General features: G+C 43.2%; 1 long non-coding RNA gene across 1 annotated transcript; it reads left to right on the top strand.

The window, feature by feature from the left end:
- The first annotated feature begins 14,092 nt into the window (after positions 1–14,092).
- On the top strand, positions 14,093–19,367 carry LOC142071642 (uncharacterized). Its single transcript, XR_012667798.1, has 3 exons — positions 14,093–14,202; positions 17,252–17,300; positions 18,092–19,367. It is a non-coding gene; the product is annotated as an uncharacterized LOC142071642 (long non-coding RNA).
- The last annotated feature ends 1,463 nt before the right edge of the window (positions 19,368–20,830 follow it).

The raw sequence follows: 20,830 nt of genomic DNA on the forward strand, positions 1-20,830 counted from the left end.
ATTATTGATATACATTAATAGCATAGCAATTTGTGGTGTGTATAGGTGAACAAGGTATAACCCCTTCAAAATGTGCTAATCAAATAGCTACTGGTCTATATATAAAAAAAACTAGCAGGGCTACCACCAGTGGACACAGTCTCATCATTTGCCTCTGTAGAAATGATCATGGAACCACAAATTGTGAAACAGTTTGAAAGTAGCACACTTCAAACCTTGTAAAAAAACACTTAATGAAGTGAAACATGGATCGATGTTAAATTTTGTATAGTGCCTCAGTCATATTGTTTTCTGTTGTCAGTGACTTTTAATATAGACCTGTTAAACAGCTATAAAACTTGTTGAGGTTATGAAAACGTGTTGAGGAAATGATAGGTGGCAAATATTAATGAGGTTCAAAGGCTGCATTACTACGTTGGCTTAAAGCACCAGATTCTTTTTTCTCATCTGTTGTTTTTTATAATGGGAGAGCATCAGTGGGAATCTTTAGGACATGTGAATGAAATCTTCCTTAGTTTCACTTGAGTGCAATGAAAAAGAGGTAAATTGTAACTGGTGGCTGGTACCTTCTTCTATTGGCTTTATTTCCAGTATATCCAATGATAGAAATGCAGATGCTGCTTAGACTTACTGCTAGAACTAACTCCATGTTTACTGAATTATTTTAATTTCTCTCTAAGGAAATACACAAACATTAAATAGGAGCACAGAGAGCCCTGGATACCGTGGAAATGGAGCGGTACTGGGCAGAGTCCCGTGATTACCACTGAGCAGAACTATGCAGGGTTCTGAGTGTCCTAGTGTGAATGTTAGATGAGCTGGGGGGTGGGAAGTAGATCCATTACTATAATGGAGCCACCAACCATTCTCCCTGTGGACTTAAAGGGACAGAGTCTCAGGCACGGGACTCAAGGCACTGGAGCAAAGATAGATTTCTGTATCTTTCTGTCCCCATGATCCTGATGGCAGCTTCTCTAACTTTCGTTACCTTGTAATAACTTGTTTCCTGCCCCCAGCATGCCCCCTACCATCCTCTATACTGTGGAGAGGGGAGAAATGGGTGTTTGGCAAAGAGCTGGCTCTATGCCAGGTAGAGATTTGCCTTAGGGCCAGTAAGACAGTTTTCTGGCCTTTGGAGGTTGAGGCTTTGGTTAGGAATGTGACTGTAAACTTGGCATTCCCTTACTTAATCAGGTGAAGGAACAGCTATTTTCCCTTGCTTTGTGGATTGCATTGGGGTTTAGGCAGAAGATCTACAGCAGTGAGCATGCCTTGAGGCAGAAATACAGGTGCTCAGAGGACTTTTACAGTGAACATTTAAGCACTGTGTGAGTTTAGGCACCTACAGGGTGAGCTGGCAGCAGCAAAGCAGGAGTTTTGTGGATCACAGTGGCACCTAAATCTGGGACTATGTCCCTAAATCTGAGGTTTGGTTACCACAGTACTTTGTGGATCTGGACCTAACTCCCTGAATCCTGAGCACTTGGCTCACATTAGCAGCAATGAGACCCAGCTGGCAACTGACAATGATGCAGTCTCTTAAATCCTCCTCAATACTTAATGCCCCCTACTTTGTTTAAATTGATATTTAGTGCTGCTCATTCTTGTTAGCCCCACAGGGTCAACACAGCTGTGGGAGAAGGAGCTGGGCTCTGTTTCAGCTTGTGCTGCATCAACAAAATTGTAAACCAAATCCCTGATGCAAAACCTTTTGCCTTTGTCCCACTTATCATCAGTACAGTGGTAGTACTAGTTATTAGGAACAACAATATTATAATGGCTTGTCAGCACTGGTTCTCCACTTGTGAGGTAACTCCCTTCTCTTCATGGGTCAGTATATTTACGCCTGCATCTGTAACTTTCACTCCATGCTTATGAAGCTTATGCCCAAATAAATCTGTTAGTCTTTAAGGTGCCATTGGACTCCTCTTTTTTCTGTGGATACAAACATGGCTACCCCTCTGATACTTAACATTATAATGATTATACTGCCAACCTCTGAGTAACAACCTCAGTTGGGTCAGCTCTACAGAGGATGAGGTGCGAACCAAAAGAATACAGCTTGGCATTCATCTCCCAAGATGCATTTGGCAGTCATTTAGTTTACTTGAAACCAGGGTACAGTTGACCTGGAAGTGACAGAGATGATTAATATGCTGCCCCCTTTCCCATGATGCTATTTTTAGAGTCACTTTTTAGAGTGAACTCAAGTCTACACTATGAAACAGTGACTCTGTGATAAAAGGAATTTCTGCACTTGTCCAGAGCTAATAATGAGCCCTAAAGCTGCATTTCATAGAGATGTAAGACAGCATTGTTATTATTTTTTTCCAGGGTGCACTGCTAATCCATCAGCACTTTTTACTTCAAAATATTCTGAGAATGGTTCTCAAGGGAGAAAACTGATTGGCTAGGGATTTATATGGGACCGGATTTGCTGCAGTAGTTGTTTGTAATAGTGAAACAGAGTATAATTTAGCGGTAGTTGGCTTTGGTACAATAAAAGCTAGATCCTGGCTCCAGTCTGATCCCCTAGTGATACATTTGTGATTTTGTAACTACTCAAGGATGCTGATTCCTTTCTCTCTGCTGCATGGAAATATACAGTACTGCACCCTCCGCTATAGCATGCATGCACAAACACGCTAAAGCAGTTATACAGGAATAGCGGGTGCATATGATCAAGTAGGCACTACTGCAAAATAAAATCAATACAAATCAGCTGAAGAGATTCAATCTTGCACTTCAATAACATAGTATCTTTCTATCCACTTTACATACATTATTGATACATACATAGCAAAATATTACAATGCAAGATTACACACACACACACACACACACACTTCCTAGGTGACAAGTACCATAGTTATATGGTGTAGGAAAATAATAGGTTAGAAGCTGTGTTGAACCTGTCAATATAGTCTGTCTTTAGTGAGTCCAATGATGATCACATACTTAACTGGAGTGTAAAATGATTCTTATCTAAAAAAAAGCAGCCATCTTTACTGCAAACGCTTCCACAGCACCAATTAAACCGGTAGCAGCACACAGGGGATCTGCTAAAGATGGCACAACCTGGGGTTCTTAGCCTACATTTTTTGATATTGATGAATAGAAGAATTTAAAGGCCAGCATGGACCCATGTGGGTTATTTTAAAATCACAACAGATACTCTTTCATTCTTATTAGCTGTTTAGGGGCAAATCCATACTCCATTGTTTGCTCTGGATCGCAGGCTGAGTGATTGACTGATGTGCAGTTGGGTGGGGAGAATGGTAGGTAGATGTGCATGTGGGCGGGAATGATGTGCAGGTGTGGGAGAAATCCTCCCTTTCCATGCCATGCAATAGCTGTGGAACCATTTTGTGGAGGCTGCTATGGCTCAGTAGCTGGAGTAAGGTCTGTGGCCCCTTGCACGTTTACACAGCCCCTCGTGGAAAAGGGGGAGGATCAGACATGCCAAACCTGCGAAAAAATGTTTGTGACTTAATTGGCTTGTGAGTTGCTTGTTGGCTAGTTTTTGGCTTGTAGCTTGTTGCTTCTTTTTTTTCATAGGCTCCCAGCAAGCAGGGGCAAGGGGGGGAGAGAGAGTCAGGGGTGCACAGCGGGCACACCACAGTCCCAGACTGCATGCCAGGGGGATCTAGTCACATAGAGTGCTGCGGTTCTTAGGGATTGGTATGTTTTGGCCTTGTTTTGAAATGGAGTTAGCTTGAATTTTGGCTTATTGTGAAAGTCGAGTGCTTATTTACTGAGTGAAAGTTGGCAACTGTGGGGAGGATCTGTGAAGAGATTGAATACCCTCTGCATCCTTCCAGAGACCCTGCCATGTTCCTGCAGTGATTCAGCTGCCAAGGGAGCTTCTGTGGCTCAGGTGATGGGCAGGATTTGCTCCAAAGTGAAGAAATAGTTTTCTCAACCATGATAGTGGAAGCTGTCATATTCTTCTGATAGTTTTCCAGTACCTCAGACTCTTCCTGTTCATTACGCGTACGCCTTACATTCACATACAGACTCTTAGAGACTTACAGGAGGGACAAATCCTGCCCAGACCTGCCCCTCCCACCACACAGAAAGCCTTGAATGTTATGCGTCCGTTCCAATCCCACTGCACATTATGGGCTGTGACCCTCTGCAGGCAGTTCACAGTGCTGCAGTGCTGGGAAACAAAGGTCCCTGAGCCCCAGCAGTGAGGAGAAGTTTGGTGTCCGGGGGAGTATTGGGGCTAGTGGATGCACACAGTCATGGATCCAACGGGTAGTCCTGCATCCTTAGCCCCTTTGTATAGGGGGCACAGCAACTGTAGGTGCTTCTGCTCCACTCTGGCTACAGTAGCAACTGAGGAGCATGGTCTTGTGAGTGGATTAGGTGTACCTGCACACATGATGATGATGTCTTTTATTTAAGAATTTATATTTTTACAAATATGACTTTTTGATACATGTCAATATAGATATTATATTTCCTGGCCTCTTTGTTACAGTTGGACTCTTATGATCATCTTAAATTCTGTTTCATTTTTAATAGGAAGTTGACAACATTTCTGTTACTCAAAATCTCTGACATGGAGAATGGAGAATAAATTGCATGGAATAGAAAACGGCCTAGCATTGTACAGATCTGACCCTTTATAAATAGGGCTGCTGATCAATACCTGATGGTTTACTGAATTTAATCCAAATAGCCAAATGTGTATCTTAAGAAGGCATTAACCTTGTATATCTCTCCTTCCATGTGAATGCTATCTGCTGTGTGAGTGGTTCAAAGTCCATAACCACTGGTATTGTCCTTTGAGGACTCCTGTATTTATAAGGGTGATTTTGTAAGGCATGGCAATATTCTGCTGACAGATGACTCAGTGCTTAAATAGTTGCGGGGCGGGGGGGGGGGGGGGAGGTTACTTGATAGCTCTAAAATTCACTAATAATGAATGAGGAAAGAAAATGCTGAAGTTGCTATTTTATCCATTTAGAGCCTGATTTTGCTGCCCTCTCAGCTTGCATAGCACCTTGCTCTGTAAATAGCACACTGAAATAGACTGCAACAGCAGCTTGGAGAAGGTGGAATGTTCCTACCCCTACCTTTCCCTGTGCACATCTGCTAAGCCCCCACTCCAGCATCTGTCTGATAGCTGACTTCAGCTGGAGTACGTGTTAGGTATTACCTCTCTATCTAAGCTTCTTTGCAAAGTGAGATATTGGTCAGAGTGAGTGAGTGTGGTAGAATCAGGCCCTCGGAGAATGAATATGCTCTTCTTGATGACTGATTTATCTCAGAAAAAAAATTAAAGGCATGAAATTAACAGTTTATTTTATTTATGTTTTATTTTGACAGCCCAAAAGAGTTACATTTGCCAAGTAGTGTTTTTTAAGGTTTGTCTGGTTTGTGTATAAAAGCTAAGGTACAAGTGCCTCAGAGAATGCTCACAAAACTCCTTGAGGAAGTGACTGTAGCTCATGAAAGCTTATGCTCAAATAAATTGGTTAGTCTCTAAGGTGCCACAAGTACTCCTCCTTTTCTTTTTGCGAATACAGACTAACACGACTGCTACTCTGAAACATATCCTCCTGGTGCCTTCTTTCTTCCTTTTTCTTGATCGGTTTGGCTTAACAGAAATGTTCCCTTGCTCTATGACCTGCCTTCCTCTTGGACTGTTACTTTGATTTCAGAGAACGTCTCAAAACTAGGTCTGTTCACAATTTGAACAAAACATTTCATAGAATCATAGAATATCAGGGTTGGAAGGGACCTCAGGAGGTCATCTAGTCCAACCCCCTGCTCAAAGCAGGACCAATCCCCAATTAAATCATCCCAGCCAGGGCTTTGTCAAGCCTGACCTTAAAAACTTCTAAGGAAGGAGATTCTACCACCTCCCTAGGTAACGCATTCCAGTGTTTCACCACCCTCCTAGTGAAAAAGTTTTTCCTAATATCCAACCTAAACCTCCCCCACTGCAACTTGAGACCATTACTCCTTGTCCTGTCCTCTTCTACCACTGAGAATAGTCTAGAACCATCCTCTCTGGAACCACCTCTCAGGTAGTTGAAAGCAGCTATCAAATCCCCCCTCATTCTTCTCTTCTGCAGACTAAACAATCCCAGTTCCCTCAGCCTCTCCTCATAAGTCATGTGTTCCAGACCCCTAATCATTTTTGTTGCCCTTCGTTGGACTCTCTCCAATTTATCCACATCCTTCTTGTAGTGTGGGGCCCAAAACTGAACACAGTACTCCAGATGAGGCCTCACCAATGTGGAATAGAGGGGGACGATCACGTCCCTCGATCTGCTCGCTATGCCCCTACTTATACATCCCAAAATGCCATTGGCCTTCTTGGCAACAAGGGCACACTGCTGACTCATATCCAGCTTCTCATCCACTGTCACCCCTAGGTCCTTTTCCGCAGAACTGCTGCCTAGCCATTCGGTCCCTAGTCTGTAGCTGTGCATTGGGTTCTTCCGTCCTAAGTGCAGGACCCTGCACTTATCCTTATTGAACCTCATCAGATTTCTTTTGGCCCAATCCTCCAATTTGTCTAGGTCCCTCTGTATCCTATCCCTGCCCTCCAGCATATCTACCACTCCTCCCAGTTTAGTATCATCCGCAAATTTGCTGAGAGTGCAATCCACACCATCCTCCAGATCATTTATGAAGATATTGAACAAAACCGGCCCCAGGACCGAACCCTGGGGCACTCCAATTGACACCGGCTGCCAACTAGACATGGAGCCATTGATCACTACCCGTTGAGCCCCGCAATCTAGCCAACTTTCTACCCACCTTATAGTGCATTCATCCAGCCCATACTTCTTTAACTTGCTGACAAGAATACTGTGGGAGACCGTGTCAAAAGCTTTGCTAAAGTCAAGAAACAATACATCCACTGCTTTCCCTTCATCCACAGAACCAGTAATCTCATCATAGAAGGCGATTAGATTAGTCAGGCATGACCTTCCCTTGGTGAATCCAGGCTGACTGTTCCTGATCACTTTCCTCTCATGTAAGTGCTTCAGGATTGATTCTTTGAGGACCTGCTCCATGATTTTTCCGGGGACTGAGGTGAGGCTGACTAGCCTGTAGTTCCCAGGATCCTACTCCTTCCCTTTTTTAAAGATTGGCACTACATTAGCCTTTTTCCAGTCATCCGGGACTTCCCCCGTTCGCCACGAGTTTTCAAAGATAATGGCCAATGGCTCTGCAATCACAGCCGCCAACTCCTTTAGCACTCTCGGATGCAACTTGTCCGGCCACATGGACTTGTGCACGTCCAGCTTTTCTAAATAGTCCCTAACCACCTCTTTCTCCACAGAGGGCTGGCCATCTATTCCCCATGTTGTGATGCCCAGCGCAGCAGTCTGGGAGCTGACCTTGTTCATGAAGACAGAGGCAAAAAAAGCATTGAGTACATTAGCTTTTTCCACATCCTCTGTCACTACGTTGCATCCCTCATTCATTAAGGGGCCCACACTTTCCTTGGCTTTCTTCTTGTTGCCAACATACCTGAAGAAACCCTTCTTGTTACTCTTGACATCTCTTGCTAGCTGCAGCTCCAGGTGCGATTTGGCCCTCCTGATTTCATTCCTACATGCCCGAGCAATATTTTTATACTCTTCCCTGGTCATATGTCCAAACTTCCACTTCTTGTAAGCTTCTTTTTTATGTTTAAGATCCGCTAGGATTTCACCGTTAAGCCAAGCTGGTCGCCTGCCATATTTACTATTCTTTCGACACATCAGGATGGTTTGTCCCTGTAACCTCAACAGGGATTCCTTGAAATACAGCCAGCTCTCCTGGACTCCTTTCCCCTTCATGTTAGTCCCCCAGGGGATCCTACCCATCTGTTCCCTGAGGGAGTCGAAGTCTGCTTTCCTGAAGTCCAGGGTCCGTATCCTGCTGCTTACCTTTCTTCCCTGTGTCAGGATCCTGAACTCAACCAACTCATGGTCACTGCCTCCCAGATTCCCATACACTTTTGCTTCCCCCACTAATTCTTCCCGGTTTGTGAGCAGCAGGTCAAGAAAAGCTCCCCCCCAGTTGGCTCCTCTAGCACTTGCACCAGGAAATTGTCCCCTACGCTTTCCAAAAACTTCCTGGATTGTCTATGCACTGCTGTATTGCTCTGCCAGCAGATATCAGGAAAATTAAAGTCACCCATGAGAACCAGGGCGTGCGATCTAGTAGCTTCTGCGAGCTGCCGGAAGAAAGCCTCATCCACCTCATCCTCCTGGTCCGGTGGTCTATAGCAGACTCCCACCACTACATCACTCTTGTTGCTCACACTTCTAAACTTAATCCAGAGACACTCAAGTTTTTCTGCAGTTTCGTACCGGAGCTCTGAGCAGTCATACTGCTCCCTTACATACAGTGCTACTCCCCCACCTTTTCTGCCCTGCCTGTCCTTCCTGAACAGTTTATAACCATCCATGACAGTACTCCAGTCATGTGAGTTATCCCACCAAGTCTCTGTTATTCCAATCACGTCATAATTCCTTGACATCACCAGGACCTCCAGTTCTCCCTGCTTGTTTCCAAGGCTTTGTGCATTCGTATATAAGCACTTGAGATAACCTGCTGATCGCCCCTCATTCTCAGTATGAGGCAGGAGCCCTCCCCTCATAGACATTCCTGCCTGTGCTTCCTCCCGGTATCCCACTTTCCCACTTACCTCAGGGCTTTGGTCTCCTTCCCCCGGTGAACCTAGTTTAAAGCCCTCCTCACTAGGTTAGCCAGCCTGTTCGCAAAGATGCTCTTCCCTCTCTTCGTAAGGTGGAGCCCGTCTCTGCCCAGCACTCCTCCTTCATGGAACACCATCCCATGGTCAAAGAATCCAAAGCCTTCTCTCCGACACCACCTGCGTAGCTATTCATTGACTTCCACGATTCGACGGTTCCTACCCAGGCCTTTTCCTTCCACGGGGAGGATGGACGAGAACACCACTTGTGCCTTAAACTCCTTTATCCTTCTTCCCAGGGCCATGTAGTCCGCAGTGATCCGCTCAAGGTCATTCTTGGCAGTATCATTGGTGCCCATGTGGAGAAGCAGGAAGGGGTAGCGATCCGAGGGCTTGATGAGTCTCGGCAGTCTCTCCATCACATCACAAATCTTAGCCCCTGGCAAGCAGCAGACTTCTCGGTTTTCCCGGTCAGGGCGGCAGATAGATGACTCAGTCCCCCGGAGGAGAGAGTCCCCGACCACCACCACCCGCCTCCTTCTCTTGGGAGTGGTGGTCGTGGAACCCCCCATCTCAGGACAGTGCATCTCATGCCTTCCAACCAGCGGCGTCTCCTTCTGCTTTCTCCCCTCAGACATATCATCTGGTCCACTCTCCGCAATGGTACCTGTGGAGAGAACATGAAAGCGGTTAGTTACCTGTGTCCGCATTGCTGGAACCCGGACATTCCCCCTTCTTCTTCCCAGCAGACAACATCTCCCTTGATGCACAGTGGGAGCTCAGCAAGTGGGGAGACTGGTGTATTATGGAAAAGAATGGGGACATAAGGAAGACAAATTTCAACTCCTATGAGGCACCATAGAGGCATTTTGGAATCAAAATCTTTTGGTTCGGGGGCAAATATTTTCATTTTTTTTCACTGAAATGTTTATATCGTCTCTGGAAATTTTTTTAAAGAGTGACTCCCCTCCCCCATTGTCTGCATTTTCCTTTGGAAACAATTTTAACAATTTTTTACTTTAATTTAATTTTTAAACAATTTTCCAATCATCTCTATTTATATATGTGCTGCAGTGTAAATTGGTCAGCAGTGAGCAACCAGTTTTATGGATGGTTATCATATTAGAGAAGAAACTTGTGTAGTCCTTTCAAAGTCAATGGCAGTACTCCTACTTTACAGTCACATGTTTGCTTTCCTGGTTTGCCCAACTGTAGACATCAAACTTTGAAAACTTCTCCCTGCCATTTTAATTGACATTTCTACATTTTGGTTCTAGAACTATAGTACTTATCAAGAGCTAAATCACTGAGAATAAGTAGAGAACATTCTATATGCACTTCCTGGGGGATGTTTTGATGAACCACCTTATGCAGAATTACTGCTGTGTAAGTTAGATTTAAAAATTAATAGCCTTCCGAAAGAATAGTAATGTCTCTTTTTCTAAGCAGCCCTACAATATAGAATGCATACATGGCTAGAAATGTGCATCTATGAGAAAAATTCAAATGTCTTTTTGTCTAATGCATCATGGCAATAAGAAAAGCAATGAGTACAATTGCATAAATGTGTAATTGAAATTTATGATAACTTTTTTCTTCTTAATGTTTCATATACTAGAAGGTTCAGTGGGTATCCTCATAAGATGTAAAGTGATTAATTGTAACGACAAAAGATATTCATGCAGATAGGCTTTACAGCTAATGAGCAGGATGCATAAAATATACTCTGCCATTTAACTAAGGTATTATTGTCATCTGACATTTTTGTGAATTCCCGTGGAACTTATTGTTAGAGGGCTTATTCCTTCACCCACTTACTTCCCTAGTCCTTCTCACATGAACAGAGAGCAACAATACCCGAAGTCCAAAGGTGCAAACAATTCGATGTTTATTGGTGTGAACTTCCAGCAAGCATGATTCCAGTTTCCTTCCTTAGTATCCTCCTTCCCAGCTCTGACACCACAGTGCCTTACACCTGTGTCCCTGTTCCCATTCCTACCCTTAGCCAAACATGATTCCAACTTCCTTACTCCCATTCCCTGTTCCCATTTCCCCCTTTAGCAAAACATGATTCCAATTTTCTTACCCCCATTCCCTGTTCCCATCTCCCACTCCCACACCCACGTCCTCATTGACTACAGATTATATAGTAAAACTTGAGTTCTGCTTAGCAATCATTTTCCTGAAATTTAACTAACCAATCCTAACATATTGTAACATGATTATGTAACCAATTATATCCCACCACCTTAATTAGTTTACACCCAGCAAAATTAATTATACAGCAGACAGGAACAATCACAGAACCAGAGAGATTATACAGACAAACAATAGCAAAGTGGGAACTATAATGACAAAACAATACAGAAGTGAGGATTTCACATCCCAGCTATTGATAAGTGAGTTCTTACCAGACAGGATGCTATCAAACTAAGTTTTCTTTTACATTTTGTAGGCACTTCCCTTTGGTGATAGGAATACAATCCTGTCCTGATAGTGCCTAACAGCCCAATAGCACCTTATTTCAATGTGACTAGTTTGGAATGTGAGGATGTGACTGTTTGCTTTCTAGCTTATGGCTGCCTCTGCTGCTTAGCCAAAAGCCTTAGCCTAAGAACAGGGCCTCAGACTGTCACAGTAAGAGAAGGCCCTTACACCAGCAGACAGTGATTTTGATTCTTCTTTTATACCTCTAGAACTAGCCAAGTGATAAGAATACACGTAAATTCTTAAAGTACAGGCCTTGGCAGACAGGCCTGAATATCTTTATCCTAACACTTATTTTGCATTAATTTCTGTTAATGCTGTTGAAATTGGTGAATTATCCACTTTTTGACTCTGAAATTTGAATGCTGAAATGGGAATTTGTTGTGTAGGTTGGATGTTTCTTTTACATCATTCTACGATGTGGAAAAGATAAATTATTCTTTTCATGAATTATTTTGAAGGTATACTAAATTATTCGATTAGCATTTGCCATTCTATTCATTTATTTGGGAATGATTACATGTGAATGTATGCAAGAAATTAGCCTTCTGTAAGTTATTGTGTTTTGTTTTTCAGCGAAATTCTCTGGAGTCACCCTCCACTCAATACAAGACAAAAAACAAACAAAATAACACCATAAAGCCTCTTATCCTAGCTCTGAATAGCAGGCTTTGAAACAGATCTGCATGGTATTTCTCTTTTACTTCTGTAGGTTGTTAAGATACATAACACAGGCTCAATTATGGCCATAGCTTTGCAATGTGAAACCACACCACCTCTGGGGACACACTAAGCGCTATGTACACATTTGAGAGATCTGGAACACCTGGAGGCTGTGGGCACAGACTAGTACCTCTTTCTGCAGGCTGGTAAGTGTGGGCTGGGGAAAGAGCCCTGACTTGCCTTCTCCCTCCCCTCTCCAACTAGTCTATGGCTCTTGGTACCTTCCAGCCTCTTCTGACAGAAGTCATCTTCACCTTTCCTATATTTTCTCTAGGCTGCACCTTTGTCTGTGCACACATGCAAAGACTTAGATAAGAATAAGAATCTCCCTTACACTCGGAGGGTAACCTTGATTTTAAGACTCAGCATGCAGAAGTGAGCAAGCATTGTGTACCTGCTACTCCTCTCTGAAGGGAAGAGTGGTCCTGCTCCCAGCAGGTCAGCTGGAGCAACTGAGCTGGTATGGGGACTGTCAGAATTTCTGGTTGGTGTGGTCCAACAGCAAAGGTACTTTATCCATGCAACAAGAGGGAGCAGGTAGAGAATCGTGCCTCTCAGGGTATGTCTACACACTGCTCATTAAGGTGTGATTATAGTGCAGGTAAGCATATATGCCTTGCTCTACCGAGCATGAGTAACAACAGCCGTTAAGATATGGCAGCACAGGCTAGCCACTCCAGTACAAGCCCACTGCGGGTGAATGCTTGGTGGCTAGCACATACTGAAGTCCATGCCACTTCATGTTGTCACTTGCACTAGCTAGATTAAAGCTAGCACAGGTAGGCTTACTAGTACTACAATTATACTTAACTGGTGGTGTAGAGGTAGCCTCTGAGGCACAGCTCCTTCCCTGTAGTTCTCCTGGGGTGGCACCCCTGTGTATGGCCCCGTACTCAGGGTTTGTGACAAAAGCTACAATCTAGCCTAAAATTCTGCCTACAGTTTAGCCCATTGAAGTCAGTGGGGATAAGATCAGGCCCCAAGTGAACATTTTTTAATTCTCCAAACTCCAGATGACACTTATCCCTTCTGCAGTTAATAGCTGAAATGATTTTCTCTTCATTGCTCTATTTAGGAAGCTACAATCAAGTTACAATTGCATAGTCCCATCTCATTACTTTTCTCAGGCTGTGTATACATTTATCATGTAAACTGCAGGAAATTTTGGAAGGCAAGTGTGCTATTGGTTTCATAGCTTTATCAATTTCATTATGATGTTTGCTCATTCTATGGCTCATTCCTCAGTAAGCTCCTTTTTATAAGAAGGTCTCCTATTCATGTTAAGCATCAGTTCTTTGTACAAGCCTCAGCTTGAATGGGATTGAATTCCTAACCCTGAGAAGGTACAATAAACACATCAATGGTGTAGAACTCTAGTTCATCATCAGTTCAGTCATAAACAGGCAGAAAAATGCATTTTCTTTGAATCTGAACTTTGAAATCTCCATAAGAGACCAAAGGCACCATTGTTTTTATTGAGCCCATTGACTTAAGGCAGTTTATTGCAGTAACCCATGTAGCCTTGCTGTTGTTAAGTTTCACACAATATCAGTGTTTCTATCAAAGTCTGTAATTTTCAGGTGTATTTAACCTGGTCATTAGAATCAGATTAAGGGTGAAAGTCAATTTATAGAACTAGCTGAGTTTCTAGATGCAGATTTATATGTTTTTGTGTTTTATCCTTATACTCACTGATCAAAGCTTCAGCCTTTTTTCAGTTAAAATCAGGGAAAATGACATAACTAAAAAAATCACCTCTGTGACTTTTTTCAAAATAAAAGGGCATGTTCCTGTATGCATTTCACAAGTCTGTCCATAGTAGGTAGGGAGTTATGCTAAAATTTTCAGCCTCAAGTGCACCTAAATGCATAAATGCTTTTGTACGTGCCTGATGTAAATTCCCTTCTCCCTTGATAAAAGCACATGTTGGACTTTCATGTTCCTAAACAAACATCTAAATGTCTGAAGATTAACAGATCTGAACTGAGTCCTTCTGTCTCCATTTTCCCACCATTGCATTCAAGCAACACCCATTAAGTTCCAAGCTTGTATGCAGTGGTGGGAGAGTTGGGTCTTTGGTAATCTGTTTCTAAAAAGAGGAAGTGGTTGGAGATACAAATACAGTAGATATTTTCCGGGATCTCTTTTTGGGTTACTTTAAAAACAATGTTCTATAGTGTGCAGCTTTATATTATTTCTTCTGACTTTCCCAGATTCCAAGAGGAGGTGGTGTAAGAACAAAGCTCATTTTGGAATTGAAATCCTCTTTTTGCGAGACAGGAGAGGAAGCATCTGAGAAAATATTCAAAGATCATGAGGAAGTAAGACATAATCGAAAAACCATTACAGAAAAGACTGGTCTTTCACATTATTTGAACTCTGATTTGGATTTGATATATGTCAAAGTATATCTTGGAAAATTTAAAAATAAATATTAACCTCTTTCTAAACACATTGGGGATGGCAGTTGAATTTGCCTTAATAATTATTACACTAGCATCCTCTAACTCATGGGTGGGCAAACTTTTTGGCCCGAGGGCCACATTGTGGGTGTGAAACTGTATGGAGGGCCAGGTAGAGAAGGCTTTTCCCCCCAAAGAGCCTGGCCCCCACCCCCTATCCTCTCCCACCCACTTCCCACCCCCTGACTGCCCCCCTCAGAACCCCCAACTCATCCAACCACCCACCCCGCTCCTTGTCCCCTAACTGCCCCCTCCTGGCACCCCCCCGTCCCTAACCACCCCCCCGGAACCCCATCCCCATCTAACCCCCCCTGCTCCCTGTCCCCTAACTGCCCCCCGGACCCCTATCCAACCCCCCACCCCCTATCCAACCACCCCCTTCTCCCTGTCCCCTGACTGCCCCCCGGGACCGCCCCCTCACCATGCCGCTCAGAGCGGCAGGAGCTCACAGCCGCGCTGCCGGGACGGAGACAGCCGCACTGCCCACACGGCGGCGTGACTGCAGGGGATGGGGGACAGTGCGGGAGGGGCCGGGGACTAGCCTCCCCGGCCAGGAGCTCAAGGGCCGGGCAGGACGGTCCCACGGGCCGGATGTTTGCCCAACTCTGCTCTAACTCCTTGCTTTGAAAACTGTTTTGAGATAATCTGAGTATGAATGCTCCTGAATAGACTCAAATTTTATTTTACATCAAAGACATTAAAGCTGCTCATAACTGTTTTCTTGAACAAGATTTTCATTCAAAATGAAAATGTATGCATAAAACATGTTTAATAAAACTAGAAACTGAAATCTGTTTTTTTTTATTGTAAGTGATGTCTGAAAACAATATTTTAACCAATAATTGTTTGTGAAAACCAAAATATTTCTGTTTTATCTTTCTTTTGAAAAACTAAAACACGTTTACGGGAAATTTTAATAAAAAATTCCCACTATAAATAATTTCTCTTTTCCGACTAGTAGTAAAGTTTATCCCATTGATAAGTGAGGACACAAACTAAACACACCCCAATTCCAGCCACACACAATTTTAATTCAGATCTACAGGTTATCATATGCCACACATAATCTTGTCCTTAGATTGCAAACTTCTGGAATATAACAAAAATGCCTAGAAGAACGGGCCTATTGTATTCTCATGCTCAGATTTTCTATTGAGAATTCTCCAAAGTTCCTGAAGGGAACACTATAGTTATCTCATAGTTACAGCAAAAAATGTTATTTTGAGCACCTCTAAATGGCACAAAACCAGCCTTAAGGCTTGATTTGGTAGCCATTACTTTTCCCACTTAATCACATGAATGGCCCCATTGACTTCTTAATGGGTCAAAACAAATTAAGAGTTTGGTTCATTTAGCCAAGGCACAGATTAGACCTGGATACTGGGCTGACTCAGAGCTGTGCTCAGTGCAGTTCAGGAAGGAATGGGGCAAAGATTATTTAAGTCATCTCCTGATTCTGGGATTCATTCCCATGAAGAGGTTAGAACAACTGCTGCCCTGAAGCCAGGAATAGTTAGAATCTGGAGACACTGTAGTCATGCTACCATTTTTTCTCCTGGTCACACTCCTAGCACCATGGGGGTGTGGAGGGGACATGGCATAGGAGCTGCTATGATGGCTCTATGTCACACAGGAACATGCCAGGAGTGATACAAAGCATCAAAGAGTTAAAAAATTAGTGGGTTTTTCCCGATACTAAAAGGCTTTCCTATGTTAATACAAAATTGTGTTTCGGGGCCCAGCCATGTGCAGAAATAGTGATTTTGCAAAATAGACTTTTTTTTCTAATATGCTGCAAAAAAGTTTTCCTTGTTGCCCACACATTACTTATATGGGGGTGTTTTTAAATACATTGGCCCCAATTTTGAGACAGTGACTGGTGATTTTGGGTACCCCAAGTTTAGGCTCCCAGTTTGAGACACCCAAATGGGGCTGCTTTTCAGGGAGTGTGTGTTCAGAAGTTTCTGAAAATCAGGCCCTGGAAGATGACTGAAGTTGGGCTCCCAAAAATGGAGGCACCCAAAAGCACTCCTCCTATTGAAACTCTGGGACATTTGATTTTACTTATAAATAATAGAAGCCAGTGATCATAAATCTTATTTTCTGTGTTATCTGCCTTGAATTTTTTTTTATATTTCTAAATTAGTGGGCATGTTTCTAATAATTTCCCTTTTCCATTAAATGGTTATATAAATGACTTAATATTTTATAATGTGTTTTTGGTAATTGACTGTTGTAATGTTGTCTGCAAAGCTGCTTTATATTACTTAGGACTTTGGTATGGACTGCAAGACAGAAGTTCCTAAATTTATCTTGGACTCTTGATATGAAAATAGTAACAATTACTTTTAACAACAAACCTCCAAACCACATACTGTATATTTAAAAATTGACACCTTGTCTGAAAATTAAGTAATGTACTGTAACACTCGACTAGTTCTTTGTAACAGTTCTCTACAGGACTTCACAGCCACAGAAGGAACAGAAGTAAGGACCTTGACATTATCACTTGAGAAAATGGATAATCTCTATCAGTTGTAAACATGGTAGCATTAGGGTTTATATTCTGGAGGCAATATGCTCACGCAGGCCTGAACTGAGCTGGTCTGAACATAACATAAGAATAGCCATACTGGGTCAGACCAAATTTCCATCTAGCCCAGTATCTTGTCTCCCGACAGTGGCCAATGCCAGGTGCCCCAGAGGGAATGAACAGAACAGGTAATCATTAAGTGATCCATCCCCTGTTACCCATTCCCAATAGAGGTCAGTGGTACACATGGATTCTTACGTGCTAGCACTTAGATCAAAGGTTCCCGAACAGTGATCTAATGAACACCGGTTGCCAGCTAAGCACTTGAGGAGAGCTAGTTAATTGTACGGTGCTGACTCTCCTTTTTGTTTACAGCAGAAAGAAACAGAACAGCTAGGAGGGGCAGATGAAATGAAGAGCAAAGGTAAACAGCATCATTAATGCCTTCCAAAATGGACAAAACACGTATCACTCTAAAACCAGTTGAAACTACATAAAGGTTTTCCTAATATTGCATTTCCATGTCAGCAATTGCTGTGGTTGCCATGGTGATGTTAAGCAATCCTGAATGTGAGGGAAGATGGTCCATATAATGGAGAATGGCTGGGGATCACATCACCAGTCAATCTGTATTACAGTATGGTCCACACCATTGAATTCCAGGCTCTCCCTGCTTCACATTAGCTTCTGTGGAGACAGACATTCAAAGTCAGTGGCCTGCTGATTCCAATAGGGAAAATAATTCAGTGTTCATAGCCCTTGATTGCTCTGTAACAGCTTAAAATATTTGAGAACACCTCTGGCTTAGACAGTGAAGGGATGAGAAATACCTAAAGTCCTAATCCTACAAACTGTTCCATGCATGTGGACCCCCACACCAGAACAAAGTCCCAGTGACTTCACTGGATTTGTCCATGCAGAGCATTTCTCAAGGCCTAAAACCACAGACAGGTCAGGCTGGAAGAATACCACAGACAATTCACGTTTTAAAATTCCTGGCATACATTCTGTTTACAGCAGGCAACTGTATTTTCTGGCTCTGCAAATTCTGCATTATGTGCAAAACACCTTCCAATATTTTCAACTTAAACCACGACACAGTTAGCAAAACATCACTAAATGCAATTATTTAGCAGATGGAATTTGAAGCATCACTAACAAATCAAGAAATGCCTTTACACAGCTTCTAGATAACGCAATGTTGTTTTTTTACAGGATCACAACAGACCCACCATCCTGGAAGAAAACAGGCAGATGAGAACTGGAGAACAGTTCCTAAAAAAAATGATAAATGACAAACTTGCTTAAACCCTGCACTTGCAATTTACTTGAAAAAAATGTATAGGGAGTGCAAAGACAGGACATCTATTTTATGTTAGTCCCACATTGACCTACTTATTCAGCTATAGGCATCTCCACCTGTTCCATTAATAGGCATGGATCCTGTAATATTCCCTCTTCATTCATTCTAAACTGGATGGAGCTCTCTGAAGCCAAGAGCTGCTGACTCATAAAAGTCTCATTTAGCACAAACAAAGTAGTTTAGAGTGAAACCCTGCACCTCACCCCTGCCGAGGCCAATGGATGGAGTAAATTGGGGCTTTCTGGGGAGCCACTTCCTGGGAGAGCAGACAGCTTTGGGAACTGGCTAGGCAAGCATCAGGGATGTGGTCACTTATGTCTTGATTTTTGCAAACAGAAGCCCTGATTTATCCTTGGGATGGCCCCATGCTTGTAAGCAATAGAATTCGCCAACCAAATAAATAAAAAGCAACATGAACCCAGCAAACAGTGCACTGGAGGAAGTGAAGGCTGCTCCTGCCTGTGTGCAAGGGAGCCCCACCTCACTCCTGAAACAATCCCACAGTGCAACAGTCTGTACTCCTTGAAATAAGGGTTAGGTGCCTCTTAGCACAGCGATAAGCATTACATATCCTGGTGGTGGCAGGTCTGGGTTGGGGGGCCTGGTCTTCAGAGCGCTGGCATGCACCAAGGAAAGCAGTTCTGTGGGGGATGCCAACTAGCCCTCTGAAGATGTGTAACAAATGTCCTTGTTGGGTGTACAACCTAGAGTGCCCTTGGAGATTTTGGCCCAGAGTCTCAAAGGTATTTTAAGTACCTAACATTGATCTGGGCCCTTGTACCTTAATGTTAGAGAGGGGGTTGGCTGCATGAGGGATGAAGGAACACGCCCTCAGAAAGCCTCCAGCACCAGTAGCATGATGCTCTTAATGTATTTCTGTGTGTGTTTGATATTTACAATACACTGGTTGTCCCAAAACATATTATAACAGAAAGAAAATTGATTTTTCCAGTCCTTTAATTTCATAAAGTAAATAGAAAAAGAATTGCTTTGTCAGTGCTTTGCACTTTCAATGCAGTAAGCACAATGCAGTTGAAATCCTGGACTCAGACCACAGGATAATTGGGTTTCAAAACTCAGGTGACTACAGTGAAAACTCTGGGCCAAATGTACTTGGCCTGCCGAGAAGCCTGTGAGAATGGAAAATATGTTAAAAAATAAATAAATGGTGCAGTCATCTGCTAAGTCAGGCGAGCACAGGGAAGGGGGCTTGTGACCAGGCTGAGGAAGCAGAGCCATGGCCTTGAAATTCTGCAGAGACAGCAGATCCATGGCCAAAATCCCCCAGATCTGTACTGTGTGATGGCCTCACAGCCCCAGCTTAATTGGAGGATTGTTCCTTGAAATCTTATGTAAGTGTTGACAATTGTGCATGGTCTGTAGCACATGGAGCGCTATTTTACTGAGGTTCTTATATTGTGCCCGTCACTGTGGTATCTGAACTACTTGAGTAGGACTCCACTTACATCTGCTGCAGGGGAAGAAGTCCCCCCTCCAACCCTTTTAAATGTAAAATTAGTCTTTCAGTTTGGGGCAGTGGGGAAGCCTATGGTGGCCAGACTGGAGAGGTTTTTTGCGAGGGGGAGAGAATATTTCATCTGCCATCTTGACGACCTTAAAGCCTGCCCTGATTGCCTACAAGGAGCACTGAAAGCCCCAGACTTCTGTAGGTTGGTACCATAATGGGGGGATACTGGACGTTCAAGAAGCAACAAACTTCTCAAGGAAGAGAGTGAGCTCGAAAGTGTGAATTAACTGGCTGGAGAACAGGGAAATAGGACAAACACTAGCTCAGTGCAGATAGATGGACAACAGTCCGGAAAGAGGGAAGGGCCAGTGCAGCTGACAGCATCTGAAGCAACAGCATTGTGAGAGTCCATCTCTGGAATGCCTGAGGGTCCCAAGGGTATACCCCATCCCCTAGCTATGAAAGCTATAGACACTGCTTTGGCACAAGCCTCATCTCTTGCATATACACATATAATGAGTTCAAATTCCCCCAGGAATTCCATCACTTGAAACAACAGAGAGAGAAAAAAGTTGGAGAAATTATTATGCAGCACTTCCCATGCACAAGCAACATCAACAGTACAAGCCAGGCTCTTACACCTGGGCTCCCATATGCACAACTGTGAAGGTGGGCAGCTGGCCAGGGACAGAAACACATATAGTGAAGGATAGACTAATTAACATTGCACCCCCTACATTAACAGAAATCTTATGATTGCAAAGTCAACCACTCAAAAGTTATGATATATCAGAATTAAGGTTGCCTGTGTGATATTGGTGCCTAATCAATATTTTGTTTTCTCCTTGCTGTTCAGTACGTGGCCCTAGGACTTATTTACTGAATGCTATTCTGACCCTGCTCTGAAGACAGAATTAATAATTATCTCATGGGCTCTTCTATGGCACTCATCACTATAGTATCTGAGTGGTTCACAAACATTGATGTATTTGTTTTCACAATACTCCAGTGAGATCAGGGGGGTATTATTCCCATTTTGTAGATGGGGAGCTGAGACACAAAAAGATTAAGGTCAAAAGTAGGCACTAATTTTGTGTGCCTGATTTGAGCCACTTAGGACATA

The sequence above is a fragment of the Caretta caretta genome, chromosome 3 (assembly GCF_965140235.1).
Source record: "Caretta caretta isolate rCarCar2 chromosome 3, rCarCar1.hap1, whole genome shotgun sequence".
Taxonomy (NCBI): Eukaryota; Metazoa; Chordata; order Testudines; family Cheloniidae; genus Caretta; species Caretta caretta.